Here is a 14396-nt window from a genome sequence, read left to right as displayed (position 1 = left end):
CAATTTGTTTGTCTGTTTCTGGTGCACTTGTGTGTGTGTGCATGTCTGTGTCTCATTGGGCCTGATTGTTGCGGGTAATTGTTTTTGTGTGTTTCACTTTAGTGGACTTTTAAAACGTTATATTTATTACATTTTTTGTTTGAAAGCACAATTACATTCCTCTGATTCTGGGCACGAGGACTCCACCAGAGGGCGCTATTCCTGTGCTGGAGTCCAGATATTCTCAACGTAAATTACTTGAACTCCTAATAGATTCCAGTTATTTCCGTTCGACATTTCCATACATTACCTTGAGCATCCTGGACCGGTTGTGCTTATAACGAGCAGTCATGACTTCAAAACTTCAGAGAACTCAAACCGCGGTCTCTCCTCTGAAGTAGCCCTCGTCAGACTCGACATTTTACGACTGCATCAACTCTCTTACCTCGATCGCAATGAAAATAATCAGTTCATTCCGTCCGAGGTGTGAACTGTTTAGATGCAACACACATTTGTCGTTTTGCTCACATTTCAAACACAGGGGGAGGAAAGGAAAAATAAAGACCAACTCCATATGGTTCCATATCTCGGCACGCATAATGTTCATGTGTGCCTGCGTGTCTGTGTGTGTGTGTGTTTCTGTGTGTGCGTGGTGCGTGCCCACGTGTGCGTGTGCGTGCGTGGTGCAGCTGTGTGGAAGCTGTGTGATGTGAAGCAGGCTGTTGTTTGCTGTGAAAATATTATTGCAAGTGTTTATTATTGCTCCAGCGTCAAACAGTTGGAGGCTTGTGTGTGTGTGTGTGTGTGTGTGTGTGTGTGTGTGTGTGTGTGTGTGTGTGTGTGTGTGTGTGTGTGTGTGCGCGTGCATGTGTGCGTGTGTGTGTGTGTGTGTGAGAGAGTCTCTGCCCCCCCCCCCCCATCTCCCCTCTCTCTCTTTCCCACTCCCCCCCACCCCCCCCCGAGCCTGCGGCCCTGGTGAACCCTGGGTAATGGCAAGGCCTATTGGGGTTGATTAGTTCCGGCTGGGTCTCAGATAGAGTTCTGACAGGCAGGAGAAACGGACTCTCAGCATGACCCCCCCCCCCTCACACACACACAAACAGACACACACACACACACACACACACACGCACACACACACACACACACACACACACACACACACACACACACACACACACACACACACACACACACACACACACACACACACACCCCTGTCTCAGACACAATGAGAAGACCAGGGAAGGGATTTTTAAACAACTGCAGCTCTCCTCTACTGCATTACCCGCCCCCACCCCTCCACACACACGCACACACACACACACACACACACACACACACACACACACACACACACACACACACACACACACACACACACACACACACACACACACACACACACACACACAAAACAACCTCCAAAAAAACACAAGCACACACACAAAACACACACAAACCGATGTGGTTCATCTCATCGAGGGCCATTATTAATATGAAAAAACACAGAAGTACAGACACACACTTGTATTACTACAAACCAGCTCACACAAAGGGGCGTTTCCTTAGAGGAGGCAACGGAGGCAACGCCTCCTCGTAATTAAAAAAAAGATTTACGGAATTATGAAATTATTATTATTATTATTATTATTTAGCAAGGCAGGAGGCTGACCGACGTTACGTCCAGGCAGTGGCGGTTCTAGACAAATTTTACTAGGGGGGCCAAGGAGGGGCCAGTGTTTAACCAGAGGGGCACAAATAAATGCTTAAAAGTTTATTACTTCACCAGTCTGTATTTTACTGTCAAACTATCTTAAATTGATGGAGCTTATGCCCTAAATCATCAAAATCATACAAACATTTGTTTTGTACAACTGTGCAAGAGAGGTAGGGCCATTAAAAATGGAAAATAAAAATACAGTACAGAGTACAAATACGGTGTGTCAATGTGAAAAGAAACTCAAGGGTACAAGAAAGTGCAAAACAATATGCCATTTCCTATTTATTTTAACAGTTTCAGGGTGGAGAAACTGTGTTCATCCCTTTCAGAAAAATTCCCTTTCTCTTTCTTTCCTCATTTCATGATAGCTGCTAGAAAAAGAAATAAAAAAATTAAAAACGTAGGGGCATGCATTACATTTCGTGCATAACCATCCCTCCCTACTTAACACAGGCAAATAGGCTACTACTCTTTACGCACATGTATTTGTTATCCCAATGTAACAGCCAAAACACGGGCCCCCGTAGGCCCCCGTGTAGAACCACCATTGCTTCCGGGGCTAGCCATTGAAGGGAGACGAAGAAGGCCAAAACTCACCTTTGCCGCCTTTGAGAACTAAAAAATAACCAATCCTAATTCTGTTTCACTGTTGCGAGGTAAATCATCCATACCATGTTAAACATAGGAAGGGCGGTCAGCCGCATGTACTCCTTGCAACCAATCACAAATAAGCCATTTCTTTTACTAATGTTCTGAGCGAATGAGCCTTCTAGTCAGTTGCCGCCCTTTCATGCATTACATTTAAGCAGCCCGCACCATGATTGAACTTTACTTTCTGAAGTTGAACTTTTTCTGCACGTTTGATTACAATTTTAGAAGCATTGCACTCTGCTGAGACAATCTTAAGTGTCCAGTTTGTTTTAGTTATTATCCTTCCTAATGCGCCTCCACACGACGCGTAATGCAAGTATGTTTTTCTAAAAGTTGTGTAGGCCTACGCTTTAGAAAAGACATGCAAGTGCGGATGCACTGCTCACGTTCATAAATGCGGGTTCATGTTTGCCTCCCTGGTGAGCTCGGCCAGGAACCGCTACTGACACTTCTTACACTATTCACACAGATTCCTTCTTCATGTTCTAGAGTAGGCCTACAACCGAAGAAAAACTGGGTTTTGAAATGCATATTCGTCTCAATACTTTCAACCTATGTTCTTTTTTAACATTTCACCATTTTCTACCTTCAACAAAACATTTGAACTTTTAACACTAATTCCTTGTTCTTTAAAATGCCGAAATTGAGAAACAATGGTTAAATACAGAGATAGATAGATGATTGTCCTCCATAACAGTGATGAGCGTGGAACACACTGGGCCAGCTGTTTGCTATCTGAAACGTTTGGGGAGACTGACGAGTTCGGGAACAAATCTGTCTGGTGTGTTCAGCTGTGTTGGAAGCATTTCTTTTTTTGGGGTTTATTTTTATATCACATATACGAGTATAAAAAAAACATGTAGTGCTAAAACAAAGTACATGTGATAGTGCAGCAGAAACCTGTACAGGCTTATATGGAAACCACACCCAAAATACATTTTCCTATTAGAATACAAAACACACGCACATAAGCACACCACACACACACACACACACACACACACACACACACACACACACACACACACACACACACACACACACACACACACACACACACAAACACACACACACACACACACACACACACACACACACACACACACACACACACACACATGCACACACGCACACACATACACTCACCCAAAAATGAATTTATAAATATCAATCAAAATGTAAAGATATATATATATATATGGTTTAGACTTAAACAAGGAGAGAGTCATGTTTAATATTCAAAAAAAAATTATTATAGCATAGAATTCTGTAGTCTCTTCTTGTACACAGACAATGTGACAGAAGAGTCAAGTAATTTATTTTAGGTTTTCATTCCATAATAAGACTCTATATAAGAGGTCTATATAGAGGGAGATGAAGATTTTTCAGCTTGTCTAGTACTATGAATATGGAATTTTGAGTTTTTAACAAAATAATATCCAAAAGTAATCAGTAAACTTATATTTGACCTTAAAAACAAATGTGCAGATTTGGAGAATATTTATATAAAAAATAGGCAATAACTTAAAGCACTTGGCTCTTATTAAGCTCTTATTTTTCTAAGGATCCCAAGTGATTTAGTAACATTATTGCATCTATATCAATTAATTTGGTCATTGTCTTGACCCTTTTTACCAGCAAATAACATGAAATTGGACTTTTGACATTTAGAGATCATTTATTTGTTTAGAACCAGATTGAAAACTGAATAAGATTATGATTTATCTCCCCTATTAAACTTTTTAGGTCTTTATAAGAGAGAACAAGGCTGGTTTAATCTGCAAAAAGCAAAGGGAATATAGATTCAGAAACCTGGGCAATATCAATTATGTAAATGAGAAATAATAAAGGTCCTTATATGGATCCTTGAGGTACACCATGTTGTAGAACATACTGTTTTCTGTTTTTAACATAGTAAAAAAGCCACTTATGGACAGTGCCAGAAAGACCATTTCTAAATCATTTTTAAAAGCAAAATGTCATGATTAACCGTATCGAATGCCTTTGAAAGATCTAAAAATATACCTACTGCAAACGCGTTCTTATCTTAAGCTGTATGTATTCTATCAATTAATTCTAAATGGGCCATATAAGTTGCATGATTTTTTCGAAATCCGTATTGATGTTTATGGAGAACATTCTATTCATCAAAGTGCTCAAGGATTCTTATATATACCAGTTTCTCAAAGATTTTTGAGAAGTAGAGAGTGAAGAGTGAAATTGGACGGTAGTTTGTAAGGGATCCTGGATCCCCTGCTTTAAATAACTTTGAACGAAGACAATCATGACCCGGAGCTGAATCTTTCAGTTTGGATATAATATCATTTACCTCTTTAACATCAGGAACATTAAATTATTAAACTGTGGAAAGGAGCCCTTGATATAATCGAATGGATCAGTCTTTGTCAACTATCTTTTTGGAAAGAGTACCAATGTACCAATGCTTGAGAATAAATCATTGAACTTGTATGCTATATGAAACGGATCAGTTAAGGAGGAACTTCCATCTTTAAAAGATGAGGAATAATTCAAGGAGACCTTTTTACTTTTGAAGTAGTTGCTTAATAATCTTCCATGTTTCTTTACTATTATTAATATTAATATTATATTATGGGATAACGCGGTTGAGAGGAAAGTAACCTGGGCTGAGCTGTGGAAAGCCGAGCCTCACCGCATAAAATTCCTCATCCAGGCAGTATATGATGTGCTTCCAAGCCCATCAAACCTGCACACATGGGGCTTGGCCGAGACACCAGCATGCCCGTTGTGTTCCAAGCGAAACTCTGGAACACATCCTCAGCTGCTGTGTGGGCGAAGCGGTTCTGACCCTCCAAGAAAACCATCGCCTTTGTCAGAGCTGGGGAGCAGTCAACCCCTGCCGGAAAAACATGTGCAGGAATCCTAACATCTGCAAAAGACTGGCAGCTGTTGGTGGATCTTGAGCATCAGCTGAAGTTCCCCAGCCACATTGCAGTCACCACCCTGCGACCAGGCATTGTCCTTGTTTCTGAGTCCAGCAAGCAAGCAGTGCTGCAGGAGCTGACCGTCCCATGGGAAGACCGCCTGGAAGAAGTCAGTCAGCAGGCTGGTTGGAGAGCAAGGTGTTTCCCGGTGGATGCAGGGGTTTTGCAGCCCGTTCCCTGACCAGTGCCTTCAGCAGTTTGGGCATCGAGGGAGAGAGAAGGAGGAGAGCCATCAGCAGTTCCACCAATGTGGCAGAGAGGGCCTCAAGATGGCTGTAGCTCAAAAGAGGAGAGCCATGGAGTCATGGTAGCTAGCTAGTCATCTGGACACAAGCATACAATTGGTTCAAAAAATCTTCTGTTGGAGAGGGCGTTTCACTTTTAAAAAGGCTAGGATTGAAATGACCAAGAATGTGACACTTTTTTCTCCTTGTTGATAAGCTCCAGACTATTTGTGAGGCTGTTATTGAAACAAATAATATCAGTGTCAGGTAGTCGGTAAATACCACCTGTGACCACATTTTTGTTATTATTGTAAGACAGGATTTCAATAAATACAGATTCAACCTCCACTTCATCACACTTCTAAGAAATGTCAAGTCGATTAACAATTAAAAATGTCGATGGACAAAGACAGACACTCCTCCCCCAGACCTGATTAGTCTGACAAAATGGGTTACATGATGGCCGTTCATTAATACTTGTTTCTTTTTTTTGTCACTTAGATCTTTATTGACAGTTTTTGACAGTAACATGCCAGTTGTAACAACATTTTATCAACATCGACAAATAGAAAATGGCAAGAGAAATAAAAAAACAAAAAACAAAAAAGGAAAGAACAAGGGAAAAAATAAATGAAAATAAATAACTGCCTGGGAAGTACCTTCTTATTCTTATATCCCGAGGTTGTAATTATCAATTAGTTACTGTTCCATTCCAATGTCTTCATTTTGAGTCCTGTATAGTGTCCATTTTTCCTATTTACAGTCAAATTGTGCTTCTTGAAGTCTCAGTTTGTGTGTCAGTTTCTCCATTACAGTTATCTCTTCAACAATAATAAGCCACAGATTTTTTTGTGGGTGGTGTTTCCTTACACCAATGTCTGGTGATAGCTTTCTTGCTCGCTACTAGCAGTATTTTGATTAAATATACATCACTCACAATAATATTCTCTTTTTGAAATGTACATAGATAGAGCACCAAACTACTTTTGGGGACCTCAAATCCTAGTATTTGCTTTAATGATTTGGATGACACCGTTCACCTCTTTGGAAGAATCTGCTTCAATTTCCTTTTTGCAATAGTCCCTTAGTTGAAAGTATCTATAGAATTCATGAGCTCCCAATTCGTATTTTCTTCTCATATTTTCAAAACTCTCCAGCCTCCCTTCTTTTACCAAAAGACACCAAGTTCTTATTCCCTTTGTTAATCAATGTTCGAATCCTTGATCATACATTGCAGGAAATGCTTGTTTCTTAAATTAATTTAAGAAACAAAAAATGAAAATCTCATGATTTAGAGATGATAAATAGTGTACCAATTGATCATAATTACAAGGAAGACTGCAAACATTTAAGTGCAATAATGAGAATAGCTTACATTCAGCTGGAAATGCTTCAATAAGATGGTTAAAACGGATTTTGTTGTAATATTCCAGCCTGTCCTCCTAGAAAATACGACCGCATAGGTCGTTTGTACCGCCCCAAATTACGACCCACTGGGGCGTATTTAGCGCCTCTAGCGGTCATGCAAATAATGACATTCTGAAGTCTCGGGGCAGCTCGTGGACGCTCGTGGTTGCTCGGGACGCGCGTAGCCATATTAATCGTTATTATCTGAATGGGAAATGCAATATTTTAGGACAGATACACAATTAAACGTGTTTCTAATGAAATTTCTAGCGAGAAATGTACATTTTCCTTGCATAATCTTCAGTCAGTGAATGTGTATGATCTTTATTATCTGAATGGGAAATGCAATATTTTAGGATCGATTCAGCGTTAAACGTGTTTCTAATAACATTTCTAGCAAGAAATATACTTTTTACTTGCATAATCTTCATTCAGTGATTGTGTCTGATCTTTAGTTTTATAGTTATTAGGAAGATTTAATCGTCTCGCTCGCATGTTTCAACGACGTCAGGTTGGGGACGCTGCTTTCGCTAAACTAGCAGCTCACGTGTTTCCTGCGTTTGTGTTATTAAACCGTTACTTTATGTAACTTTTAATGATATTGTAATAACCACAGGCGAGGTATTGAGCGAAGTAAGCTTGATAGCAGGTTTATTGGATTCCACAATCGGACAGGCAGGCACAGCTCCACCGGAAAACTACAACAACCAAAACTCCCGCCCGGAAGGAAACCCCCGGAACCCCCTCTCAGAAGGCCCGCACCTTCCTCCCAAACCCTGTGACGCTAAAATATCATCTTGTTAGAAACCCGTTTATCTGAGAGCCAACCCAGTAGCCAAAAGCATACGTTGACAGTGTACGTTTTCGTGAACACTGGATTACGTCGCATTTCAACATAAAATAGCGTGCTAAGCACACATACACACACACACACACACACACACGCACACGCACACGCACGCACACACACACACACACACACACACACACACACACACACACACACACACACACGCACACACAATGCATTTCGCTGCTAAAACAACAACTTGGGCTGCTTCTAGGACAGGGGGTCCTTTGAGACCCCCTTTGATCTATAAGAGACCTCAAAGTACAGCTTACTTAAATGTTGTCGACCTGCAGTCACCTATTGCATCACTTCCTTTCGGGCTTCGGCCTCCTAATTGATCATTGTAGTATAATTGAATGCCCTCCTTCATATATATGATACCTCCACCACTGGGACGTGGGAACAATTCTCCAAATCCATATGGGGAGGGGGGGGGGGGGTGATGCTTGTGGACAGTAGGGTTGTACACTAGACATAAATAGGAAGCAAACTCAGGAGAAGGAATGACCTCTCGCAAATATATATTTAATAAATTGTTTCAAATAACCCTGCCTCGTTAAATCATTGAGCTTGGTGTTTTGCTTTCAAAAATAGGTTATAGAAGAAGTCTAAACTGCAGAAAATAAAAACAACCAAGCTGCCTTTTAAGGATACCTTGGAATATCTGTCTATTTTTTAACCATCGGACCCTATTTTACGACAAAAACAACACAATGGACGGCAGCTCCTTTGCCGCGTGGTTTTTAGAGCCATGTAAGGATTAGAGGGGCGGGTCGATAGCAACCACCATAGCAACCATGACGGTCAAGTGACTGGATGCAACACCGTTGAAAAAAATAGAATACCACCCTACACACTGAGGAGAATAATGATATTTAAATTATTATGACCATGAAGTCTTTATTTGCATGGGTTTACATTTCGTTCTGTGTAGCATGGAAAAATCGGAGAAACACTCCCATTCAGAATGCATTGGTTTACATTTCGTTCTTTGGAGCACAGTTATTTTTATTTATTTATTTATTTTCAGTTTTTGTGGAGGTGCTTCAAAGATGCTAATTTTTCTGCAATAATCCAAAATCCAATGGAAAAACCCGTTGGCTTTTTGTCAAGGGAAACCCAGGTCGACGCTCACTTCCTGGTTGGCCAACATACGTCATCCCTCCACCACTATATACTGTAAAAACACATGTTCAAGTTGAATGATAATGCATGAATCTATTCATGCTATTCATGACAATTATTTTGGCCATGGTGGATCCAGATCTGTTCCAGAGCATTTCTGCACCTCGGGCAACAGCGCAGGGTTGCCAGGTCCTGCCTGCAAAAATCGTCCTGCCCACATACCGTTCCAAATCCACCCAAAATGTCCTAGAAGCAGCCCTGTTGTTTTAGCAGCGAAATGCATTGTGTGTGTGTGTGTGTGTGTGTGTGTGTGTGTGTGTGTGTGTGTGTGTGTGTGTGTGTGTGTGTGTGTGTGTGTGTGTGTGTGTGTGTGTGTGTGTGTGTGTGTGTGTGTGTGTGTGTGTGTGTGTGTGTGTGTGTGTGTGTGTGTGTGTGTGTGTGTGCTAACACGCTATTTCATGTTGAAATGCGACTGGGTTGGCTCTCAGATAAACGTGTTTCACGTCACAGGGTTTGGGGGGAAGGGGCGGGCCTTCTGAGAGGGGGTTCCGGGGGTTTCCCTCCGGGCGGGAGTTTTGGTTGTTGTAGTTTTCCGGTGGAGCTGTGCCTGCCTGTCCGATTGTGGAATCCAATAAACCTGCTATCAAGCTTACTTCGCTCAATACCTCGCCTGTGGTTATTACAATATCATTAAAAGTTACATAAAGTAACGGTTTAATAACACAAACACAGGAAACACGTGAGCTGCTAGTTTAGCGAAAGCAGCGTCCCTCGCAACCTGACGTCGTTGAAACATGCGAGCGAGCCGATTAAATCTTCCTAATAACTATAAAACTAAAGATCAGACACAATCACTGACTGAAGATTATGCAAGTAAAAAGTATATTTCTCGCTAGAAATGTTATTAGAAACACGTTTAACGGTGAATCGATCCTAAAATATTGCATTTCCCATTCAGATAATAAAGATTAATAAAGATCATACACATTCACTGAGTGAAGATTATGCAAGGAAAATGTACATTTCTCGCTAGAAATGTCATTAGAAACACGTTTAATGGTGTATCTGTCCTAAAATATTGCATTTCCCATTCAGATAATAACGATTAATATGGCTACGTAACAATTTCACCAAATGCCCTGTTGGTCATATATGTGGCATACATACCTCCCGCGACCTGTAGAGGCGCTTGATACGCTCCAGTGGGTCGTAATCCGTGGCAGTACAAACGACCTATACGGTCGTAAAATTTTGCGGACTTGTTGTAATATTCACATGAACATGGCAAGTTATTCGACAGAAAGTTACTATCATGGTCAAAATCTAAATAATAAGGATTCTTTCATGTTTGTTCAGTTCAAATGGATTGAATAATATACTATCATTAATTGATGGACTATGGTGAATGTTAAGACTGTCAGACATAAGTACCATAATTCTTCTTTGTTTTTTCGTTACATTAAAATACATTTGCTGGAGTTAATTCAAATTTTCAGTGTTTGTGTTAAAGCGACAATGAGTGATCAGCTCATCATATCTCAGATACACAACGAAAATCAGTCCTTTTCGTTTGTTTCAGTTGGACAGATTCAGAGTAGTCTTCATTAACAAAGATGTTTGTACCTTTGAGGTGCTTAACCTTCTCCAGTACATAAAGCTTGTCCTTGTTTCTGAGAAACTTTACAACTATCAGCCTTGGTTTTTCTCCCTGGCCATGTGGCTTCCCAGAGCGGTGAGCACGCTCAGTCTCCATTTGCTTGTGGTGTGTGGTTTTTCCTCAGTGTTTGCCCATTTCTCATGCTCAGATTCTGCAATTCCTTCAAAGATCAAATTGTTGCGACGAGAATGATTCTCTATATAATCAGCTTTTCCGTTCATGTTGTTTTGGTTTAAGCTGGCTGTATTAATGTCACTGAGTAGCTCCTTACAATTTTTATATTTTATCATCCACATCCTTCTGGGTGTATCTTAGACTGGATTTGAGGTCACACACCTCCTTAGAGACGTTGTCTAGTCTTTTATTGAAGGAGACGATGAGCATTTGCACACAGCCTTTGAATGTACTCTCCTGTTGTTGAAGTAAGTCCTTATAAAAGGACTTCTGTTGTTCAAGGATATCACGTACCTGCAGAAGTGATGATATCCTCATCATTCCTCCTCTTTGGGGGCATGATACAGGAAAGGGAGCTGCTGCAGAAAGCCTGGGCCTAAAAAGCCTGGGCCTAGCCTGACCTGGTGGAGATGGTGGAGCCTGGGTAAAGCCTGGGCCTAGCCTGGCCTGGTGGAGATGGTGGAGCCTGGGTAAAGCCTGGGCCTAGCCTGGCCTGGTGGAGATGGTGGAGACTGGGCTTTTGAAACCGCGGGGACTGTGTCTGGTCCGATTCAACTTGCAAAGTCTGAGAGCGTCAGTGTCTGAGGAATAGAGCTTCTGATTGGTGCTGTAGACATTAGGGGCCCTATTTTAACGGTCTGAAACGCAAGTGAGAAGCGCCAAGCGGAAGTAGCTTTGTGGGCGGTTCTATGGCGATGTCGCTAGTTTACCGGCGCAGATCTAAAAAGGGTTGGTCTGAAGTAGCCTAATTACCCGTAGGTGTGGTTTGGGCGTAACGTGCAATAAACCAATGAGAGTGCCAGCTCCCATCCCCTTTAAGAGCCGTGAGCGCATTTGAATCTGACGAGTTGAGGTTTTGAGTGATTTCTGAAAATGCAAAATAGCACCAGGGAACGTTTGCGCCAGAACACGCCTCCTCCTTTCGCCAAACCGCCCCCTTGGGGCGCAAGATCATTCCCTAATTTACCAACGTGTGGCGCAGGAGGGAAAAGAACGCTCTGCGCCAGTTACAACGACACATGCGCCAGTGAGAAAGTCAATTGCGCCAGATGCAAGATAGGGCCCTAGAGCCGCTCTGGGGACAGCCTGCCGTGGACATGCTGCCAGCACTCAGCCAGCATTCTCCCCATCGGCCGCGGAGCGCCCGCACCTGTGGCACATGCTACCCCTAGGAGGACTGCATTCCACAGCATTCAGCTTCCCGAGCTCACACACACACACACACACACACACACACACACACACACACACACACACACACACACACACACACACACACACACACACACACACACACACACACGCACGCAAACATGCATGCACGCTTGCAGACACACACACATACACACACACACACACACACACACACACACACACACACACACACACACACACACACACACACACACACATACACACAAACACACACACGCACCCCACATACACACACACACACACACACACATACACACAGTTACACTTACACACATGCGCACACACCCCTCCCCTTCTTTCAGTCTCCATTCTCTTTATTTTCCTCTCTGACCTCCCCCAGATCTCCTTTTCTCTCTCTCCTCCTCTCTCTCTCTCTCTCACCCCCCCCCCCCCCCCCCTCTCTCTCTCTCTCTCTCGCTGTGTCCCCTCCCCCCCTCTCTCCACACATAATTGATTAAGGGCCGTTTTCATAAATCAATTTGGGACGCACATCAGTCAGTCCTGAATAGAATAACCCCCCCCCCCCCCCCCCCCCCCAGCGGTGTTATTAATCTACCTCAGCATACCCTGCCATTCTCATTTACAGACACACACACACACACACACACACAAACACAGACCCTCCAACTCTCACTTACACACACACACACACACACACACACACACACACACACACACACACACACACACACACACACACACACACACACACACACACACACACACACACACACACACACACCCTGTAACTCTCACTTACACCCAAACACAGTGAGTGTGTGTGTGTGTGTGTGTGTGTGTGTGTGTGTGTGTGTGTGTGTGTGTGTGTGTGTGTGTGTGTGTGTGTGTGTGTTTGTTTGCGAGTGTGTGTGTGTGTATAACACGCTATTTTATGTTGAAATGCGACGTAATCCAGGGTTCACGAAAACGTACACTGTCAACGTATGCTTTTGTCGACTGGGTTGGCTCTCAGATATACGTGTTTCTAACAAGATGATATCATTAAAGGTTACATAAAGTAACGGTTTAATAACACAAACGCAGGAAACACGTGAGCTGCTAGTTCAGCGAAAGCAGCGTCCCTAACAACCCGATAAAATCTTCCTAATAACTATAAAACTAAAGATCAGACACAATCACTGACTGAAGATTATGCAAGTAAAAAGTATATTTCTCGCTAGAAACGTTATTAGAAACACGTTTAACGGTGAATCGGTCCTAAAATATTGCATTTCCCATTCAGATAATAAAGATTAAAGATCATACACATTCACTGACTGAAGATTATTCAAGGAAAAAGTAAATTTCTCGCTAGAAATGTCATTAGAAACACGTTTAATGGTGAATCTGTCCTAAATATTGCATTTCCCATTCAGTTAATGCTGGGATTTGCGTATCATATGCACGCGAAATGGACGCATCCCTCCTCCACAGTAGTTAATGCTGGGTTTTGCGTATCATATGCACGCGAAATGGTCATTTGGCGTATGTACTGCACGCATTTTGAAAGTGTCAAACCGTGCGATCTGTACTCATATTGGTGAGACTGGGTTGTATCATATATTGTGCACTCAGAAATTTGTAACATTATTGACGGGGGTTTCCACATTATGGCCATGGCTTTAATTACAACTAGAGGTTGAGCGTGCGCATTGCGCCCCCGAGACTTGAGTATGCATAATAGGGAAACAAGAGAATGAGAAAGGAGGGAGAAGACACAGAGTCTAATATAACAGAGCTTCAATCTTTAAGAGTGTTCACAAGCTCCAGAGCGGCTCCTATGTCCTCCACGCCTCCCCTCTCCGCGGCCCAGCGCCCCCCCAGAGGGCAGCAGTCAGAGGGGGCACCATGGTGGACCTGCTCATTCCTCATTCCTCCCACTCCAATCTCTCCTGGCTTTCATAAAGTCCCACACACTCTGTCTCTCTTCAGTCTCTCCTAATCTCTCCCTCTCCTCTGTCAAATAAAAAACAAAAAATGTTTTGATATGAGCGTAACCATGGCGCCACCCCGCTCCAGCAGCGGGGTCTGTGCCAAGTGGTGCTGCAGTGCATGCTGGGAACTGGTGCCGGCTGCAACAGCTGCAAGTGATACGTATGACTTTCCACTCTTCCATTACCCGCCATTTGCCCCAATTTTCTCTGCCTTTTCCTCTACCTTGATCTTTTGTTCTTTGCTTTTTCTTAACCTCTCCCCCCTGCCTCTCTCTGTACACTGGAACCCCCTGCGACCCCAATCCCCCCCCCCCCCCCCCCCCCCCCGCCACTGCCCCCTCCTATCATCTCAACCCTGGTCTCAGTGTGCAGGGAAAGCGGACTTAAACACAGATTGTGTTAATGAGGAGTGGGGCGGGGAGGGGGGGGGGGGTAGGGTTCTTTGCTGTCTGAGCGGCAGTGGGCCCCGGTCAGGCTCAGGGTCAGCCCCCTCA

This window comes from Gadus macrocephalus, chromosome 23 (assembly GCF_031168955.1).
Source record: "Gadus macrocephalus chromosome 23, ASM3116895v1".
In the NCBI taxonomy this organism is placed as follows: Eukaryota; Metazoa; Chordata; class Actinopteri; order Gadiformes; family Gadidae; genus Gadus; species Gadus macrocephalus.
Note: the sequence above shows the minus strand (reverse complement) of the source record.